General features: G+C 39.2%; 1 protein-coding gene across 5 annotated transcripts in view; it reads right to left on the reverse strand.

Annotated features, from left to right (window-relative positions):
- Positions 1–20438, reverse strand: part of LOC140690350 (trafficking protein particle complex subunit 9-like) — an 83430-nt gene that overhangs the window by 30244 nt on the left and 32748 nt on the right. The window contains exons 1-2 of one of the 5 annotated variants that reach the window (XR_012065611.1): positions 14484–14535; positions 13584–13654 (exon numbers count right to left, since the gene is read on the reverse strand). The exons of 3 other annotated variants lie outside the window; for them this stretch is intronic. The gene's annotated coding sequence lies outside the window, so the exon portion shown is untranslated. Of the gene's footprint in view, positions 1–11843; positions 11940–13583; positions 13655–14483; positions 14536–20438 lie in introns of those variants that run through there. One more of the 5 variants, XR_012065613.1, reaches the window with a different exon arrangement.

Here is a 20438-nt window from a genome sequence, read left to right on the forward strand (position 1 = left end):
CCCTTCAAGAACCGCAGCTGAAGTTTTACCTCCCTGATCCAGCCCTCCATCCGATGCTTCTGCAGAACAGCTACGGGTATCACTCCCGTTGCCCCCACGGGGAGCTAGGTTTCCTGTTGCTCTGGGAACCAAGCACCCCCAGGTGTTGTCACTCAGAACTACCTTGGGAAGAGTACATATTCCCCTTTTACACGCTGGGAAACAGGCAGGCACGATCTCTGCCTTAGCTCCACTGTCCCCGGTGTTGGGCTGGCGGGGAGCAGGGTGGTACAAGATCAGAGCCCCAGACGGAGCAGACTGCCTGAGTGTTGGTGCAGAGTCCCCATCCCTCCTGGATAAACCACACCCCACACTAGTGGAAACATCAAGGGCTCACAGTAGTTCCCTGGGTGTGGGAGAGCTGTCCTCATGTGAAGGAAAAGTCCAGCTGGACTAACAAGCTAAGTCACAAATCTAAGTGTGATAAGTCGCAGTTTACTGATCTAAATTCTGCTGGGTTAACTCGTAAATCTGAAGTTTATTGTCAGTTTATTGGGCTTACAACCTAACTCGTAAATCCAAGCTCAACAAGTGTCAGTAACTTGATCTATTACAAATTGATAAGCTCCAGTGTACTGATTCCTTGCTTTTTGTTGTTTGAGCCTTATTGGCTAATACCCCCTTACTTGTAATTAAGCCTTTAAAACCTCATGTGCAAGTCTTGGAGGTGCTCAGAACTTCGGAGCAGAAGCCCCTCTGAGCCCGCCGGCATAATAATTCTGAGTACTCCAACACTCCGATTCGTGCTTGTTTCTTGGCTGGCTTGTTTCCATAACACTCAGCTCCAGTGCCCAGCTTTCAAGGTAGATAGGAGTGTTACCATGTCCAAATTCATTCTCCTCAGTGCAGAACAGGCCAGTAAGTTGGGAGACCAGAGGTTGGGGCATGGAACAGCAAGTTTCTGTAGACTTAGACGGCAAACTAATGTCCTGGAAAACCATCTCCCCAAGTCACAATTCAGGATCCTTTCCTACGTGCTTGGTTGTTACAAACTTCTTAGTGTAGGAATCCCTTCTTGTTAGAATCCTTTGTTCTTGCAGCTATCTGCCTGGGTCAGATACCTGTCAACCTCCAACAAAACAAACTTTATTTTCTCTTCTGCAATGTTATCTTTTAATGAATGAAAAAGTGTTAAATATCCTTAAAGGTCAGAGCCTTCAGAATAGGCTCTCCTGTATATTTCAGGCTCTAGGCAACATTGTTTTAGAAGCAAAATGAAGCCTAGGAGACAGAGCATAGGGTTAAACTCAAAGGAACAGATCTAATATGGGGTCAGATTTGTTCTGTTTTATTACCCGGGCAGAAGACACTTGAGGATTTAAATCACTTTAAGTTAAAAATAAGTAAAAGTTTAAAGGAATTTACACACATAGGTGGGAATGTGCAAAGCATACCTGGAAAAGCACCCAAAGGATAGTAAACAGTGGCATCTCCAGAGAGGGCTGAAAGAACAGAGGATGAGGGAAAACTTCTTTCACTTGTGTATTTTTGTGCTCTATTTGAGTTTTTTTTTTTAACCATTTGCTTGTATTTCTTTTTCAGTTAAAAAAATGTGTAATGGAGCAAAGGAGTAACTAGCTTAGCAAATACAGTAGCCATGGAATCACTGAGTCATCCCTTTTGATTTAAGCCAGAAAGCATTTATTGACTCTCTCCAATGTGCTCATTCCTGTTTTAAGACTTCTTTTATTATTATTATTATTATTATTATTATTATTATTATTATTATTACTATTACTATTACTATTATTACTTTTATTTTATGAAATAATAACATGGTATACCTCACCCCTGCCCATGGCTGGTGGAAAACCAACTGGGTTTTTATTGAGTTGTTTTCCAAGGAGTAGAGATGTGTTATAAACAGAACACATCTTCAGGGCAAAACAGGCAGAGTGCTTTTCCAGCAGGCCAGATAGCTATGAAGGGTTTTCAACAGAGGCGCCCAGAAGCTGAGAGAGAAAGCCTCCAGGACACTACAAAAAGCTGCCAAAACTGCCTTCTCCATGGCACTACTGAACTAGGAAAGAACAAATCTGTTTCCATATTTGATCTGTTCCTTTGATTTTAACAAAGACAAGTTAATATACTCTGGTCTTTTCATGGGTTATGATGTCACAGAGGAGATGGACAGGTCAACAAGGAATCACTCTGCCGTGATCACGGAGCCGGGGAAAGGGATGGGCTGCAAGATGTATGATGCAGCCGCAACTGTGCCCATACTTCTAGGCAGGTATCCAAAGTCGCCTCGACAAGGTGTCAAACACTTGGGCCCACGTCCTCATCAACAGACATGTATTAAAGAGAAATGGAAACATATAAAAGGCCAATACCCTTGCTGAGTACACCGTCCAAAGTGCAAAGTCTCAGTTTGACAACTGGCCATCTCTGTTCCCTGGGATTTATTCTTGGAGAACCTTAAAAACCACTCCTCTCTCCTCAAGAAGTCCTGCATATTTGTCCTATCTTTGGCTCAGGGATGGAGCACGTTCAAGTGAACTTTAATGTCTGCACAGATTTGACTGTCTTTCTCCGGGTTCACTTGTCCATTCCAAAGAGGCCTGAGCTAAGTCCATCCTCCGTAAGATCTATTCCCTCCAGTGACAGATCATTGAGCCAGCAATTAAAAGCCAATTGAACAAGACTGTCCTCAGCTAAAAAGTTCACCCACCCTTCACTGTTTTCTTAATCTCTTCTCCTGGCTAATTGCAAAAGACTAACACCTCCCTCCACCAAGCTAACCAACTATGTCATTTTGTCTCCCCAAAGAGAAAGTAAGGTCCATAAAAGAGGAGACAACTGCATAGTCACCTCTGAATTCCTAGCATATAGTAATGTCAATAAATAGAACTATGATTATTGCTACTTTCCTTTAAAACCTTTCTGGTTATTTGAATAAGACCTTGGAAGAGAGGTGTTTGCTGTCCAGTATCTTGATCCACAAGACTCTGGAGGCCTTTTTCGGAATGGCTGTTCACTGATTCATTCAAAACACAACTTATCAGTCAAGGAGAAGCTGTGAATTTCTGCCAGGAGTTTGTGGTCACTCTCATGCCAGAACAGCTTTAACCTATATCCTTACTTTGGATTTGTTATTTTTCCCCTCTTCCAGCAAAAGTGACTTTCCTTACTTTCTTGCCTTGAGGAATTTTTTTTTCCAATTTCACCCTTTAGTAAAGCAAGATTCTCGGGATGGGCTTGGCCCATAATATGATCACCCATCCAACTCCTAGTGTGAGAGGCCTGGGGCTCACCCCCTGCCCTCCTGTCAAGGCAACTGAAAATCAGTTTAGGAGCCAACCAGCACCCCAGGGCTTCTAAGGCTCATGTATCTCCGAGAATCCCTGCTTTCTCGTTTGTCTTGGCTTATGAAAATTTCCAATCACTTTCTTGACAATTAGTTGTGCAGCTTGAAAGATGAGGAAGGAAGGTTTTATTTCTTAATCAGCATTTTAAGGAACTTGTGTAATGAAGGTTTCCACGAGTTTCTAGAACCCTCCATTGCTGAGACAGAAAACACACTAGACATTTTCTAAATTTAGCTCTCATATGCATTTTTTCTTTGCTTTTGTTTTCTTAACTGTTAACAGACATTTTTTAATTAAAAAAAAATAAGGCCCCAAATAGGATAGAACATTGAAGGGGCAAACAAAATTAAAGGGCAAAGACAGAAAAATGATAACTACTCTACAAAGTTAATAAAATACATACACTATGTATCAGAACAGCAATTCTCAGTAACAGCTAATTGAAACATGACGATGAGGTAAAATTTCTCTCCTGTCAGGACATGGCCAACAGAAAATACAATTAAACCAACAAACTAATATCTTAATTCTGGCGAGGTACAGAAGCCTACAACCTAAATGTGTCTTCTTCTGGAAAAGAGGGAGACTCATCAGCTCTTTTCTGTGGAACCTGAGCCAACGGGGAGGACGGTGAAGTGAGCTCTGTAAGTACCCAATTAGCAACGTGATTGATGAATAAATAGACGTGAGCTTTGATGACAGAGGTGATACTAATATTCATTTCTCCTGTAAAGTATGATTTCATGTTCAGTGATCAATACTTCGGCGTCCTCACGTGTTGAGATTATAGGAAAATGCACAGCCTGGGCCCAGACTTCCTCTTTCAGCTCGTGACAATGCACTTAGATGTCTCAAGGTCACCTCCAACTCCACCTGCAAAGAGCTGACTTCATGGTGCTCCTCCCATAGCCGTCCCGCCCAGGGCACCTGGTCGGGGGGTAAGATCTCCCTGCCTCTCCCAACTCAGTCCCATCACTCACAGATGTGAATGGACTCCTCCTTCAGGGCCCAGATATCCTCAGTCACCAAGTCCCACCAACCTCACCTGACCTACCTGGTACTCACTGGCACTCACTCAGCACTGACACTGTGCTGGAGACCACGCTGCATACTGTGCACACGTCATCTCACTGGATCTCCACAACAGTCCTGGGAATTGGGTACATCACTGCTTCAATTGATTAGATAAATTGTTTCACTTCCTTGAGTGCGTCATCCAAAGTGACACGGCGACTGAGCCACAAGCCTGGGCCTGAAAACCACTTGAAAATTGAACACTGCTACACATCGCAGCCACTCTACTATGACTCATCACATCATCTCCTGCCGAGCCTTCTAAATGTTTCCAAGCATTCTACGAGACAAAAGTGAACTACGAGAGCACCCCACTCCCCTACTTAAAATCTGTCAATGACGGTCAACTGCCCTTAGGAGAAAGCCCCACCTGGCCTGAGCACAGCCCAACGGCTCAGCATCCGCGTTCCCTGCGCGGCCGCGCCGCCTCACCCACCACGCAGCTCTACCCGTACCGTGTCCAGGACAGGGATGCTGACTCCGTACAACCAAGGACTTGTCTCACTCGAACAATGAACACCTTCTTCAGTGTTCATCTTCTTCATTGCTGACACTCAGAAAAATGTTTTCTTAGGATGAATCAATATCTTTTTCCTTACAACTTCCTATCATTGATAATGAGCCCCCACCAAAAGAGAGAAGACCTAATTCTCAGTCTCCTTATCAGTAAAGTGAGAATAACAGGGAAATATGTGAGGTTTTAAGAGAAATAATATTCATGTGAGGCTGAGGGACAATTCCATCATACAGTAAGCACTCAATATGTGTTTACTTAATATTAATAAGAATATATTGCATTCTAGCAACTTTCAATCAATGTTTTATGAATTTGTCCAACCGACTACTGATAAACTGTTGGACGAGCCCCTTTGAGCAGATCAGCACAAGGGTACTAGGAGAGGTAAGCGCGGAATCCAGTTACAGCTGCAGCCACCCAGCAGTACGGGGCGGGGACAGTTTGCTCAAACTCTTACATGTTGCTTGAGCATTTAGTTGTCGTTATTGAATAAAGACAGGTGTTCTTTAGTCAAAGCTCCTGAAACATAAATCTTCAAAGATTGATGCAAATTGTTTCAAGTACAACATTCTCACTAGAAATTATTTGAAAACTTTAGTCTTAGCTCCTCTGCACATCAAAAGGGAATGTTCTTAATGTATCTGACTAAATACAACGAAAGGGTTGTTTAAAAGAAATTAAGAAGAAGCCATCCTGAATAAGCTCTCAGTATCATCTGCAAAAAGCCCCACCCAAGGGTCTCATTTCTCACTTCCACATAGGGGTTCAGGTAGCTTAACTTGGGTCTTGGTTTCTTATAACATGGTGCAGGGAATAGTTGTGGATAGATATATGTAGCAAGTATATAGCTAGGGTATTTGCTGTAAAGGGATTCTAGAAATAAGAAGATTGATAATATAGTCCCACCCATAAGAAACTCAGCCTTTCCATTTACAACAGCATTAAAAACAAAATGAGAGATTCATTTAACAAAAATTTACAAGATACGTACATTGAAATATTTGAAGTATTACCAAAATAAATTTTAAAAGATCTACATATATGGGAGACATCCCAATTTCATGGAATCATAGACAATATTATTAAAAATGTTAAGACTCCTCAAAGTGATCTACATATTCAGTGGAATTCCTATCAAAATTCCAGCTGACTTCTTTGTAAAAATTGAAAAACTGATCCCAAAATTCATATGGACGTTCAAGGGGCAAAGGGCAGCCAAAACAACCATGAAAATGAAGAGTAAGTCGGAGGACTCACTTTAAAGGGTAATAAAATGCTATAGTACTAAGTCAGTATGGTACTGGCATAAGTTTGGATAAATAAATCTATGAGACACAATAAAAACCCAAGGGGAAAAAACTTACATTTACAGAGAGTTTTCCACAAGGGGGCCAACAACACTCCATTAAAGAATAGTCTATTCAACAAATGGTGCAGGGACAACTGGGTATCTGCAGGCAAAAGAATCAATCTGGAATCTGAACACCCATATTTTATATAACAAACAAAAACTAATTCAAAATAGATCACAGGCAGAAATGTAAAAGTTAAACCTATAAACTTTCTGAAAGAAGACACAGCATAAATATTTGTGGTCCTAGGATAGGCTTTGGTTTCCTAGATAGAATACCAAGAGCACAAGTGATAGAAGAAAAAAGCAGGTAAACTGGACTTCATCAAAATTAAAACCCTTTTCTTATAAAGGACATCATCAAGAAAGTGAAATGACAGGGGAAATGGGTATCTCAAGTGATAGAGTGTGTGCTTAGCAAGAAAAATAAAATAAATCAATACATCTAATTATCACCCCTGTAAAGAAATTGTTTTAAAGTTTAAAAAAAATATAGTGAAAGGACAATGTGCAGAATAGAAGAAAAATTTTGCAAAGCATGTATCTAATAAGAGAGCAGCATCCAGGATATATAACAAATGCTTACAACTGAACAATACAAGAAAATAGACCCAAATTTTAAATTTACCACGAATTTAAATAGATATACAAATGGCCAAAAAGCATATGAAATGATGCTCAGCATCACTAGCCAAATCAAAATTAAAATGAGATCTCATTTTACACCCACTAGGATGGTTATAACCAAAACACGGACAATAACAAATGTCATTCAGGAGGCAGAGAAACCGCATTTGCGGCCAGAGGAAAGGGACAATTGTGCAGCTTCTTTGGAGAAGTCTGGTATTTCCTCAAAAGCTTAGAGTTATATGGCTCAGCAATTCCACTCCTACATATAGAGTCATCCATCAGTATCCTCGGGGGGTTGGTTTCAGGAACCCCACACCCTGGAAACCATAATCCAAGGATGTTCGAGTCCCTTTACAATCAGCCATCTGGATCCATGTAGTGGAAACTACAGGTATGGCGGGCCAAATGTACAGCCAACAGAATGAAAACAAATTCTCATAAAAAATTTCACATCAATATTCATAGCAGTATCATTCAGAGTAGCCAAAAGTTACTAACAATATCCATCCATCAATGAACGAATAAACAAAATTACCAAGAATAGGCCCACAAATTTTTGGTCATTGAATCTTTGCCAAAGGAGGTGAGAACATACAATGGAATAAAGGCAGCCTCTTCAGCAAATGGTGTAGGGAAAACTGAACAGCTGCATGTAAATCAATGAAGTTAGACTACTCCCTCACAGCATACACAAATATGAATTCAAAATGGATAAAGACTTAAACATGTAGACAAGAGACTATAAACCCCTTAGAAGAAAACATAGGCGAACATGTGACATATATCTCAGCAATGTTGTTCTAGAGCAGTCTACTCAAGCAATAGAAATACAAGCAAAAATATACAAGTGGAATCTAATTAAACTTACAAACTTTTTCACAGCTAAGGAAAGAGTAAGCAAAACAAAAAGACAACCAACCTATGGAATGGGAGAAAATAGTTGCAATAAATGAAACTGATAGGGGCTTAATTCCCAGAATATGTAAACAGCTTTTACACTTAATAAGAAAGAAAAACAAACAATTCAATTCAAACATGGGCAGAAGTCCTAAAGAAACATTTCTCCAATGAAGACGTACAAATGGCCAGTAGGCACATGAAAAAATGTTCAATATCATTCTCAGAGAAATGCAAATCAAAACTGCAATCAAGTATCACCTCTAACCAGTCAGAATAGCCATCATTCAGAAGTTCACTGACAATAAATACTGGAGAGGCTGCGGAGAATTGTGAACACTCCTACACTGTGGTGGGAATGCAGTTTGGTGGAGCCATTGTGGAAAACTGTATAGAGGTTCCTCTAAAGGCAAAAACTTGGCCTCCCATATGAACCAGCAATCCCACTCCTGGGCATATATCTAGAAGGAACCCTAATTCAAAAAGACACCTACACCCCAATATTCACAGCAGCACTATTTACAATAGCAAGACATGGAAACAACCTAAATGTCCACTGACAGATGACTGGATAAAGAGGATGTAGCATATTTGTCCAATAGACTACTATTCAGACATAAAATAATAATAAAATAATGCCATTTGTAGCAACATCAATGGACATGGAGAATGTCATTCTAAGTGAAGTAAGCCAGAAAGAGAAAGAAAAATACCATATGAGATCTCTCATATGTGGAATCTTAAAAAAAAAAAAAAGAAACAAAAAGATAAACTTATCTACAGAACAGAAACAAACACAGAGTCATAGAAACCAAACAATGGTTACCAGATGGGAGAGGGTGTGGGACGGAATAAATTGGGAGTTCAAGATTTGCAGATACTGAGTATGTAAAGAATAAACAACAAGTTTATACTGTATAGCACAGGAGAATATATTTAATTTCTTATAGTAACGTATGATTAAAAAGAGTATGAAAATGAATACATGTATGTTCCTATTTAACTGAAGTGTTGTGCTGTACACAAGAAACTGACACAACATTATAAACTGACTAGACTTCAATGAAAATATATTTAAATAGACCAAAAACGAAAACAAAGAAAAAGGATACTATCAATCAAATAGAATAAAGTACTGATTCAGGCTACAATATGGAAGAACCTCGAAACGTTATGCTAAAATAAGCCAGACACAAAAAGGCAAATAATGACCTTTAAGGTGAACTGTATCTAAGCGTTTATTGTACTACTCCTGTAAATTTTCCAGAGGTTTGAAATCTATCAATATCAAAATAAAATGTATTATACTTTAAAAACTTAAAACGCTTCCTCACAGGAGGGCTTTAATTATTAAATGCAGAAACGCACGTAAACCTCTTGGAACAACACTTTGCATGTCCACACACAATCACTGCTGTCACTGCCACTCAGAGGGTGGTGCCAGCGCTGATGAGAGCTGCCTCCACTCGCTCCCCTGCAGACAGTTGTGAGGGCTTGAGCTCTGACAGGCAGGGTGAGCGTGAACCTGGGTCAGACACAGCCACGTCCCAGACTCTGCATTACCCAAATTTCTTATACAAACTGCAACATGTAATGTAAACACGCTAGAGGGATGTATCATACAACACAGGGAATACAGCAATGTTTTAGAGTAACCATAAATGGAGCATCTATTACACACCTGAAACTACTATCATATTTTAACTCAGCTATAACTTTATAAAAAATTAAAAAATAATTTTAAAATGTTATCACTTTATTATTCAATTCGGTTTTTAAGTAACTACTAAACAGCTTAGAAAATATAAAAGCATTTAATTGTGCTGTTGGTTTACATATTTATTTACATTCAGACTCTTGCTTAAAGAGAATTTAAACAATTTTTTTAAACACAGCTTAACAACCAAAACAACAAAAAGGCAAAACTGAGAGTGAAGAGAAAATTGAGATTCAATAGTTAAATGAAACCTTGGGGAGATAAACTCATAAAAATGGATTCCATGAAGTCAGGGCAAATGTTAAAGGCCGACTAGGAATTCAGCTGTAAGATTCTTGGCAGCTAAAGTAAAAAGAAAAAGATGATGGGGCGGGAGGTAGAGCGTGTGCTTAGCGTGCAAGGGGTGCTGGATTTAAGCCCCAGGGCCTCCACTAACAGATAAATACATCTAATTAACTCCCCACCAAAACAGCCCCAAAGAAAAGAAAAAGAGAAATTTCTTTCCCAAAAAACCCTGATATTAAATTTGGTTTAAATACTTAAGAAAAGTAGAAAAGAAAAATAGAAAAGATAAGTGACACTGTGAAGAAAAAGCCCAGCTGGGCTAACAAGATAAGTCACAAATCTGTGTGATAAGTGTCGGTTTACTGATCTAAGTTTTGCTGAGCTACCTGGTAAACCTGAAGTTTAGTGTCAGTTTACTGGGTTAATAAGCTTACTGGTAAATCCAAGGTCAACAATTGTCAATAACGTGATCTTTTTCAAGTTGATAAGCTTCAGTGTACTGATTCCTTCCTTTTTGTTGTTTGAGCCTTATTGGCTAAGAGCACCATACTTGTAATTAACCCTATAAAACTTCATGTGCAGGTCTTGGAGGTGCTCAGAGCTTCAGAACAGAAGCCCCTCTGAGCCCGCCAGCGTAATAAATCTCATTACTCCCACCCTCTGAGTGGTGCCTGTTTCTTGGCTGGCCTGTTGTTTCCATAACAACACAAGCAATAATGCCCGTGAGATAAATCTGTGGTAGCTGCTGGCAGGTCCCCATGTCTCACGTGGGAAAATCTGAAACATCATTCTCACCACTCAGAGTCATCATAAGCCCACCCCACACATCCTGCTGTTAAATGCAGGAGCACAGGCAGGGACTGGCCTTTGCTGTCTCTGTGTCAACACAGTGAGACAGGATGGAAGGGGGCAGAGCACAGCCATTTAAGTAAGGCCACAGCAATTAACACCAAAATGGTGAAGGATTCAACCCCCAATAGGCCTTGAGGCTCAGGATGAAGAGATTTAACTTCTAGCAGAGCTTGAGATTCAGTAAACACCCATTGTAATAGTAACATGGTGAATAACATGCCCCAGGCACCATGGCGGTCCAAAGGCTAGCCACAAAATGTCACAGGGTGGGAAAAGGCCAACTCCCTGGGAATCCCAGCCCCTTGCCCTAAGGCTGGTCCTTCTACTTATTAGCATATGAAACCACCAAGCTCAAGAAAACAAGCAACACAGCTCCACCTCGCGGTCACCACTCTCTCACCCTCTTCGGAGAAGACCCACACTCTGTCTGTGGAGTGTATGTACCTACTTTTAAACTGAGCATCAAACCCCCACACCTCGTGAAGTTTCTCTTGCATTTCAATGTATTTCTCTGAATAAATCTACCTTTAATCAACACTGGCTTGCTCCTGAAATTTTTACTGCACGAAGCCAAGGAACAAAATCCGATGGGGCACATCTCAGGGGCTCAACCAAAGCATGGGACACAGCCCTTCTCATGCCCCACTTTTTTTATTCTTGTATCAACAGGACTGGGCTGTGAAGGGAAGTCTGAAGCCCCAGCTAAGGGACAGAAGCAGCCTCCAGAGCTCCAACTGGCGGCCAGCCTCTCCCCCAACATGGGCCTTGGCGTCTGCCCGGTTCTCTGTGTTTCTTTGTTGTGCTGACTCCCCAGCCTGACAGCGTACTCCTAGGCCTGTCCCCACAAAACCCTTCTCTCCAAAATACAAGCACATCATGTCAGAATCCTCTTGTTCAACCAGTAAATGTTCAGCCCATTTTTTTCCTCCCCAATAAAGTATCCAACTGTCCTCCCTCCCATCTCACCACTTCTTTCTTTGTGAGAAATCTGCACTCGCCAAACTCCATCCTGAACGAAGGTGCCTTGCTGGTTGGGACCGGCATGTTTCTTTCTCACACAGCCTGCGTCCTTTCACTTTCCCCTTGTTACCTTAAAAAAGCCTTTCCTGAGTCACCCACCCCTCTGATTCTGAACTTCACAAAGTGCTGAGTTTGCAGTCACTGTGTGCATACCTCCCAGGTTTTGAATAGGTTTCCTACGCAAGATCTTCATTAAGGAGCTGCATCAAGAAGTTTAAAGAGGTTATTCATACATCTGAGCGGAGGAGCCTGCAAAAAATTAAATGGCTTTGAAGAGAGAGTTAACCAGGGACAGAGAATTCGCAGGTCCTAGTCAAAAGTGTCATGAGGCAAAATGTTCCTCAAAGGCTCAGAGTGGCTCCTGGACACGGAATCGGCAGGGAGGAGGTGACAGGCATTGAGTGGGGTGAGTGATACAGGGCACACTCCCCCAGCTGGGGAAGAATAGGTTTTTTTCTAGTTTTCCAAACAATTTCTTACTACCTATTTCTCCTATTGTCACATACTATTTCCTACGAATTAAACATATCAATGTCAGTCATTTGGGCCACTTGGGAGAAGCTACACGATGCCATTCACAAGGCTGGGTATGACAGCCACACCAGTCTAGGTTGAAAGACCAGTGGGGGTATTTCCATGGTATAAAAGGGCATGCAGCAAACTCCGCAGCTTCAATGACCTCATCTCAAAGGTGGGGCCAATAAAACTACCAAGCAAAGTGCGTGGTGATTATGGCCGACATCTTTTTACTAGGAAATTGCCCGAGACAGCTGCCGCTTAATGAGGAATGAGTACGAACATTGAGGCCCTGTCTACCTGGCCACACACGCCCTGCCTTCCTGCTTTGGTGCAGCAGCAGAGCTTGTTTAGCTGAGATGAACGCCCCCAGAGTAGCCCCGAAGGGAAAGTTCCCAGCTCTACACGGCGAGGCCTGTTCCTTCCTTTCTCAGAGCTGATCACAGTTTGCAGTCGTCTCTTTTTATGTTTATCCCTTTTGTAACTGCCTTTCCTCCAGAGATTTTCCTCAAGCAGCACAGGGCCAGGTGTGTCTTGCGGCCTGCCGGATATTCTGGGATGAGAAACAGCCGATCCCACATCTGGCTTTGGTGCTGAACGGAGAGGGCAGAAGGCCCAGGGGACCATGCTGAACCGAGGCCCCTGAACCCAATATTATGGTCTGACTTTGGGCAAATTACACAGTCTTCTTTACCCTGAGATTCCTCATCTGTCCATGAAAATAACTGTCCATGGCACACAGATTTACAAGGATTAAAGTAAATCACCGAATTCACAACCTAGCCAAGGGGCTACCAGTGCATCCTCATCAGACAAATACAGCCTTTACGGCTCTGACACACGCCAAGCGTCGTGGCAGCACAAATTGTACACTGCTAAGTTCCAGTGTTTTAAGTGCTTCATGAGTGCTATAATACTCTTTAGAACATACAAAATTCCCAGGAAGAAACAGATATTATCATGCCCATTTCACAGATTCTCCAACAGGTTAAGAGAGTTTACATTCTAGTCCAAGGCCCAATGGTGAGGAAATGGCGATTTAAACCAGAATCTGGGCCCAGGCCTTCGCTCCATCTCTATCCCATCCACCTGACCACTTTCCTATGAATTCCACCTGTCCAATACCGAAGTTTGCAGCCGGCCAGCTCTTAAATGCAATGTGTGCCACCGTTTGTCAATGTTGGTTAATAACCATAAACACTTCTCAGAAAGCACTTCAGAAAGAAAAGTTGGACTCACGTCCCTGCCCACAAAGAAGAGGAACTCTGCCTTGCCTTCTCCTGTAACGTGCAGAAACCCTTCCCATTCACCACTGAATCCTTTTGTATGCCTCCTCCGTGTTTACGTTTGCACACGTCTTATTAAAGTAAAAGGTACCTGTAGTAATTCCATCTCGGTTCCTTTCCAAGTTTCCAGATTATCCATAATCAGTGTAATATCATAATTTCCTGTGAAAAAAATACTACAATGTGAATGAAAATACTGCAACCATGTCACTAAACAAAGAATGCTGAAACCAAGTCATCAGCGCTGCCGCCACCCCCCAGTGAAGACAGGCCTGCAGCCACTCACAACGGTGCCCTCTGAGCAGACTCAGAATAAGAAAAGACAGATTACTGGCCTTAGATATCTAGGTGCTTGTCTAAAGAATATATTCAGTGAGCCCAAATGTTTGCTTCCTCCCATATATTGAAAAGCACTAAATTCTTGAACTTGAGATAACTGGCTTTCTTTAGATAACAAGCAATGTTTTATTGTTCCAATTACCTGGTCTCTGTTGTAAAGCTCCTATATATTCTAGCTCTTCTCAACCTCTTCTGAGCAGTCCGTCAGAGTGATCTGAGTGGCTGTCATCCCGGCTAGAGTCCTCCCGCCAAATAAAACATAACTCTAAACTTTTAGGCTAAACATGTATTTCAGTCAACAGTTTTGACCACCATGAAGGGACCCAGAGCAGACTTCTCTCCACCTGGACTCTCCGAGTAACCGGAGCCTTGGTACCAGCACTGGCCCTTTGTGCCCATTCGCCTCCTCGGGGAGTCCAGATGAATTTGTGTGGGTCTGTCCTGGTTCTCGGATCTCCCATATTGATTGATGGTCCTGAGTTTTATTTGGCAGTGTATCCAGGTACCTAGCCCCCCAGTTAAAAGAGTGGGGGGAATTACCCACCCAGTGGAGACATGCTGGGTGGGGCCTTGTTGAAAGGTAACAGGAAATACCCACCTTGAAGAGACGCCCGATGTGAAGCTGGTGGAAATATACATGGAAAATACTCACCCAGTGGAGATGTCCTGAGTGGGTCCAAGCTGAAAGACACTGGGGTCAGGACTGGGTGTTTAGGTAAGAGGCTGGTCTAATGCTTTCTTCAATTTGGTTACCTGCATTGAATTTTTCAGTATAAAAGTAAAAGTCTTATGAAGAACCTTTCAATTCCAAAAATGGGACCCTCTTCCTGGCTGATAACAGCTTTCTTGGGAGAGAAAGAAACTTGAAGGAGTGGTAGAGGCAAAGACATCATGTCACAGAGTTGTCCCTGTGGGAAATCTTACTAGCAATTTTATTATGACAACCTTGCCTTAGAATGGGGCATAGAACTTTCAAAAAAAAAAAAGAAAAGGAATGAAAAGAAAAAGAAATGACAGATTGCCAGCCTCCAACTATTATCCCAGCCAGGTTTATATACGTAGAAAACTTATAACTTTAATTGGGAACTAGAAAAAAAAAACTCACTGTGAAAGTAACTAACCAGGCCTGATAAAAACATTTTTTGGAATTCTGAACTCATAAAAACAAAATCCCCTTTAGGGGGAACTTGGATTTCTCTTCCTGTGTCCTTGTAATATAAACGTTTTATATTTCTCTGGGTATTTTATGTGTGTGTATGTATGTATGTATGTGTTTCCTTTTTTTTAAAGGAAATCTTGGACTCTGCCATGCAAAAGGTACAAATATTGTGCACATATGGTGGCCATGCAAGTAAATTGGGATTCTCAACAATCCTTTGATTGTACCATTTTTCAGACATTTTGCCATCTTAACCTTTTATGCATCAGCCTGGACCACAAAGGCCTTTAGCTTCTGCAGAGTAAACTTTTGAATTTTATTTAGGCAACACCCCCACCCTCATGTGGAAAATCCTCTTCATCTTTTTGGTTTAGAGATATATATATATATATATATATATAAGTTGATGGCCATATGATGGATCCTTTAATTTGGAAAAGCTTTTAAATTGGTGAAAGTTGAAAGAGCTCTCAATATAAACAGCTGTTTTCTTGGTACCTATTAAAATCAAGTTTAAAGATAGAAAAATATATCTAATGGTTAACCTAAGAACTTAGGTAAAAAAAAACTGGTTTGAAAAGCTACATTTGTGTTTTTCCTTTCCCATCAATGGTTTTAGGGATGCTAATAAAAACTTTGAACAATTAATGTTAATTAGGTTGAATAACTGGAAAATAGATTGTAAAAATTTCGATTTTTTCTTAATGAAAAAAAAAAAGTTAAGGGGCTTATCCCAAATGGATAATTATTTTTATATTGTTATTTTGAATGAGATAAATAAAATGGACAATTTTGGATTTAGATGCATGATTTTGATACTACACTACGTAAAATTAAAAAAAAGGCCAAAGGGATCACCTACTGCCCCCCAACATTCAAGTTCAAACAAGTCTGTTTTATTTACCACAGTTTAATATGTATGTATGTATAGGGCTAAAATATACATACATATATATATATATATTTATATACTGAGATACTTCATCAATGATTGGGACAACAGACCAATTAATCATATTAAAAATTGGGAAGGGTGTAAGCTCTTTGGCTCAAACTTGGGGATCCCAGAGAGTTTTCTATAAAATTAGATACAATGCACAAAAACAAACAAAAGAAAGGCTTCTGGCACTCCTTCTAGAAATAAAAATTATTCATTAAACCTAATAAATATTAAAATTAAAGGTATAAGTTTTAATAAATTTTAGATAAAAGTTTCTAAAATTGGTATATTTAAATCAGATTTATATAAACCTTTTACTTAATTATGTTGTGGGATAACTATGTTTTAATGGAAAACCGATTCACCTTTTTGGTATTATAAGGCTGGGCACATATCTGTCCCTCTGAAAATATTGAATGTACAAAGTAAAGGAAACCAATAGAGTTACATGAGCCGTCCAATATAACGTAAAATTTAAAACTAGTATTCAGTGGCTAATAAAAAATATAATAAGAGTTTTACCCTGAGTTTAACTTATAACAAGGGAAAGAGAACTTGCTTAATGCCTTATGCAAGCTTTGGAAGACAAGATAAAGTAAACTTTAAAGTTTTAATACATGGAATTCTTTGTTTACAGCTCTTCACACTGATACAAAAACGCAAATTAAGGAGATGCAATTGGGACTGGGTGACAGAGCAGTTGTCTGGAGAACTGGACACGTGTGTCTTTGTCTTGCATATCAGAAATGTAAATACAGCAGTGACCTAGGGGTGAGCCTAATTAGCTCAACGAGATAAAACTTTAGGCCAAAGAAATTTTTCGCATTTTAAAACTGAGAACTCTGACGGGTCCTTCATACATTGTCAAGAAATCTTTAATGTCTGTTTCATACATAGTAAGCCTTAGTGATCTGAGCAAGCAAATTCAGCTTACTCCAACTATTATTATCCCTATCTCATAGGTAAGTTTTAAAGTCAAGGTATGAGATCTCTAGCTTTTGTCTCTTTATAAGCTGGCGTACACATTATATATGTGAGATATTTCTATAGCTAAAAAAAAAAAACACAAAGTCAAAGAGCTCTGCTTAATTGATGTAAAAACTAAGAGGTTACAATTTAAGTATTTTTAAAATAAAAACTGACCAAATTTACCTTAAGGTTCACATGAACTGGAAAATATTCAATATTAAGATAATATTTGATATTGTTTTGTTTAAGTATGTTCTAATTAATATAGACATCTTTAAAGTCATCAATATTATGTATAATACCTTTACTGTACCTAGGTTTAATGAAAGTCAAATAAGATCCTGTTACATTCATTGCAGATTTGTCAAAAAAAGTATTAATATGGTGTGGTAAAATTTTAAGTAAATTTAATGCAAATGAGATGAGAACTTTGGGTAAATTCTTTCAAATACATTTTTAAAATGTATGCATAAGATAATCTCTAAATCTTTGGTATCTTTAAATTCTAGAGTTGTGCTAAATTAAGTTAAATGATAGGATTTTATTAAATAGCTCTGCCATTTTCAGATAAAATAAGATTGAAATATGAATTACATAACATTTAACTTCCTCTTACAGAGAAACTAAAGGTGTTTAGAAATATTAATAAATGGTTGGTGCCACACTGAAATAGTCTCTATTATTAAGGGAAAGATCTCATTATCCTAGGAAAGTAAGATAAATCTGTAAGGGAAGATACAAGAAATGGAATTATATTTTGTTAATGAAAAATAGTGACATTGTACTGAAGCTGGTTACTTCTGAATGGAAGAGAAAATAAGGGACACACTAATATGAATATAGAAAGCTGTGGAAGGCTTGTGGAAGAGGAAACCTGAGGAAAGGGTTTTGTACGTGGTCGAAATTGGCTAAGTTTAGAATCAACTTGGTCAATGTAAATGAATCTCAGAGGTAAGCTGGTACAAGAATAGAATTGGTTTTCTCGCTGTTAAGAGGACGAAATTTTCTTAAAATGATAATCCACCCTCAGAAACAAATTGTAAAACTTCTTATACCACTTAACTGATCTGTTCTGCCTTTACCTTTGACGAATTATCTTGTTAATGAATAAGTACTACTTTACAGTGATCTATATGTTTATCTGACCAAGTGTTTGAAATCTTTCAAAAAGCTCCCCAAATATCAATTTTTAATTAAAGTTCTTTTAATCTCCAGTTAAGTTTGGGATGCTACAGAGGGCCCCTGAAACATCCCAAAGAGAGATTTTAAACTAGTAAATTTCATTTGGCATGTTAAATAACATGGTATTGTCAAATGAATAATAAGTCTTCCTAGGTTATATTGTATGAGAAAATATTAATATAGATATTACAGAAATTTTATGGACTCCCTAAAATTCTGGTATATCTGAAATGTTACCAGTCATAATTCTGGTTATTGTGACCAGGTTACATTACCAATTATAGTGTAATGGTGTTTTACCATGCTTTTAAATCTTTTGTCACTTATAGACAGTTAATTGTTTTCTTCTGATGATTTTGCAAAATGCTTGCTCTTCAAGAAGATTTACTGGTTTCGAATAAACTTCAAACTATACCACTGAACTAAACTGGGGAAGAAATTTTAAAGGTCTAAAGAAAACTCTGATTAAAAGAATTAGTTACATGGGACTGAGTAAACTGATGAATATGGTTATAATTTTTGATTTTGTCTGAAATACTACTCGCTTTAAACCTGTTTCCCAGACATAAAGAATCTCTTCTCCTTAAGCTAGTTATGATTCACAGCAATTTGATAAATTATACCTATGTAAGCAGCCTTGGAACAGTTATATTTTCTATCTGATCCCTCAAGAGACTAAAAACTCTTAGGTCCCCAATGGCTCTATCAGACAAATTAGGAAGATCATCTCCTAACAGATATAGGAATCTCAATGCACTTTAAGGAATTTAACTAGAAAATAATTTACCTAAATCTGTACGGCAGAAATCCATGTCAAGCCCTTGACGTGGCTTTCCTGGCCTTAGAAAACCTTATTAACATTCTACCCTGAGACTCCTTATTTAAAGTTCCAACACAGCCAATTTAAAAAATCCTATATGATCAAATAATCAGAATTAACTTGTAAACAAATAAATCTTTATTTGGCTATATTTGAGAAAAATGAGGGTAACTTTATAGAGAAAAAAGTTTATATTTTAGTGGATATTAAATTCTAGTTTTGTTAATTGAAGTCTTTATTTAGTAAGACACTTCCCAGATCATTCCTTTCTGTTATGTGAAATTGCTGAAAAGTTTAATTGAATTATTAAAAGGATACCCTAGCTTTGTTTCTGAACCTCAGTAATCTAACTTTGGGTAAAGTTCCAATGCCCCATGACCTACAGCCAGGGGATTATACATCCTGGAACAGGCATGACTTAAAGAACTGTCTCCAACCTGAATGGAAGGACCCTTTATCATGTATGCTTAACTAGACCATACACACCAAAGCTGAAGGAAACGGACTTTCAGATTCATTTCCTATAAGAAACATTCCCTGCAGTGCAATGGCCTATAGAGCACTGCCCACCTTAAAGCAATGCCCAACTGGAGAAAAAGCTACCATGTCAGGATGAGAAGACGACATCTGAGGTAGACAGCTAACCCAAGACATTGGACCAGGCCTGTATACTAATTACTTTGACAATTTCTCCAACCTTTGATTATGAACTACAACAATTGTTAAGTTTATGGTAAATTAACTATGTCTATTACTTCTGTTTTACCTTGGTGGGTTTCCCTACTCCAGGTATCTAACTAGATAGCCCTGAGAAACGTTATTCTAAAAAGAAATTATAGTTCTATTTAGGCCACTGTTCATCTTACATGGTGGGAGACATCACCTGGCCAATTAATAACTTCCCTGAGCCTGATCATAAATATGAACTTCCTCATAAGATCATTCAGACTCAATCAGAAACACAAGCAAAATTTTAACCCAAAATATAACTTCTCGAGTATTAAATTCTTACTCGTGACATTATTAACGTTACTAGCTGTATTACTTATATACTGTCTATTTTATAAAATTGTTGTCTCTTACATTTCCCAATGCGTAACTAGGCCTACAAGATTGATGATGGCTAAGCATCTTGAAGAAATAGATTAAACTTAGAACCCTGCATAAAATAAATTTAATAGTGTGATTCTAGGTATGGGAATAAGCAACGAAGGGCAAACATTTCCTGGATCAAAATAGACTAGTAAGACAGGCGATCCAGAGAACTTTCAGTATCAACAGGGCCTGAAAAATAAACCAAACACCTTGAATGGCAGCTCCGAAGATTCTTCACCTGAACTAGGAATGAGCCATCCTAGCACCGTGGGACAAAATTGGTCATGAAATGTCTCTCAAAATATTGGTCGAATTTAGGACCATGGGGGAGCACTGTGAATGAAAATACTACAATGTGAATGAAAATACTGCAACCATGTCTGTAAACAAAGAATGCTGAAACCAAGTCATCAGCGGGTGCTGCCAGCCCCAGTGAGGACAG

Source organism: Vicugna pacos, chromosome 30 (genome assembly GCF_048564905.1).
Source record: "Vicugna pacos chromosome 30, VicPac4, whole genome shotgun sequence".
NCBI lineage: Eukaryota > Metazoa > Chordata > Mammalia > Artiodactyla > Camelidae > Vicugna > Vicugna pacos.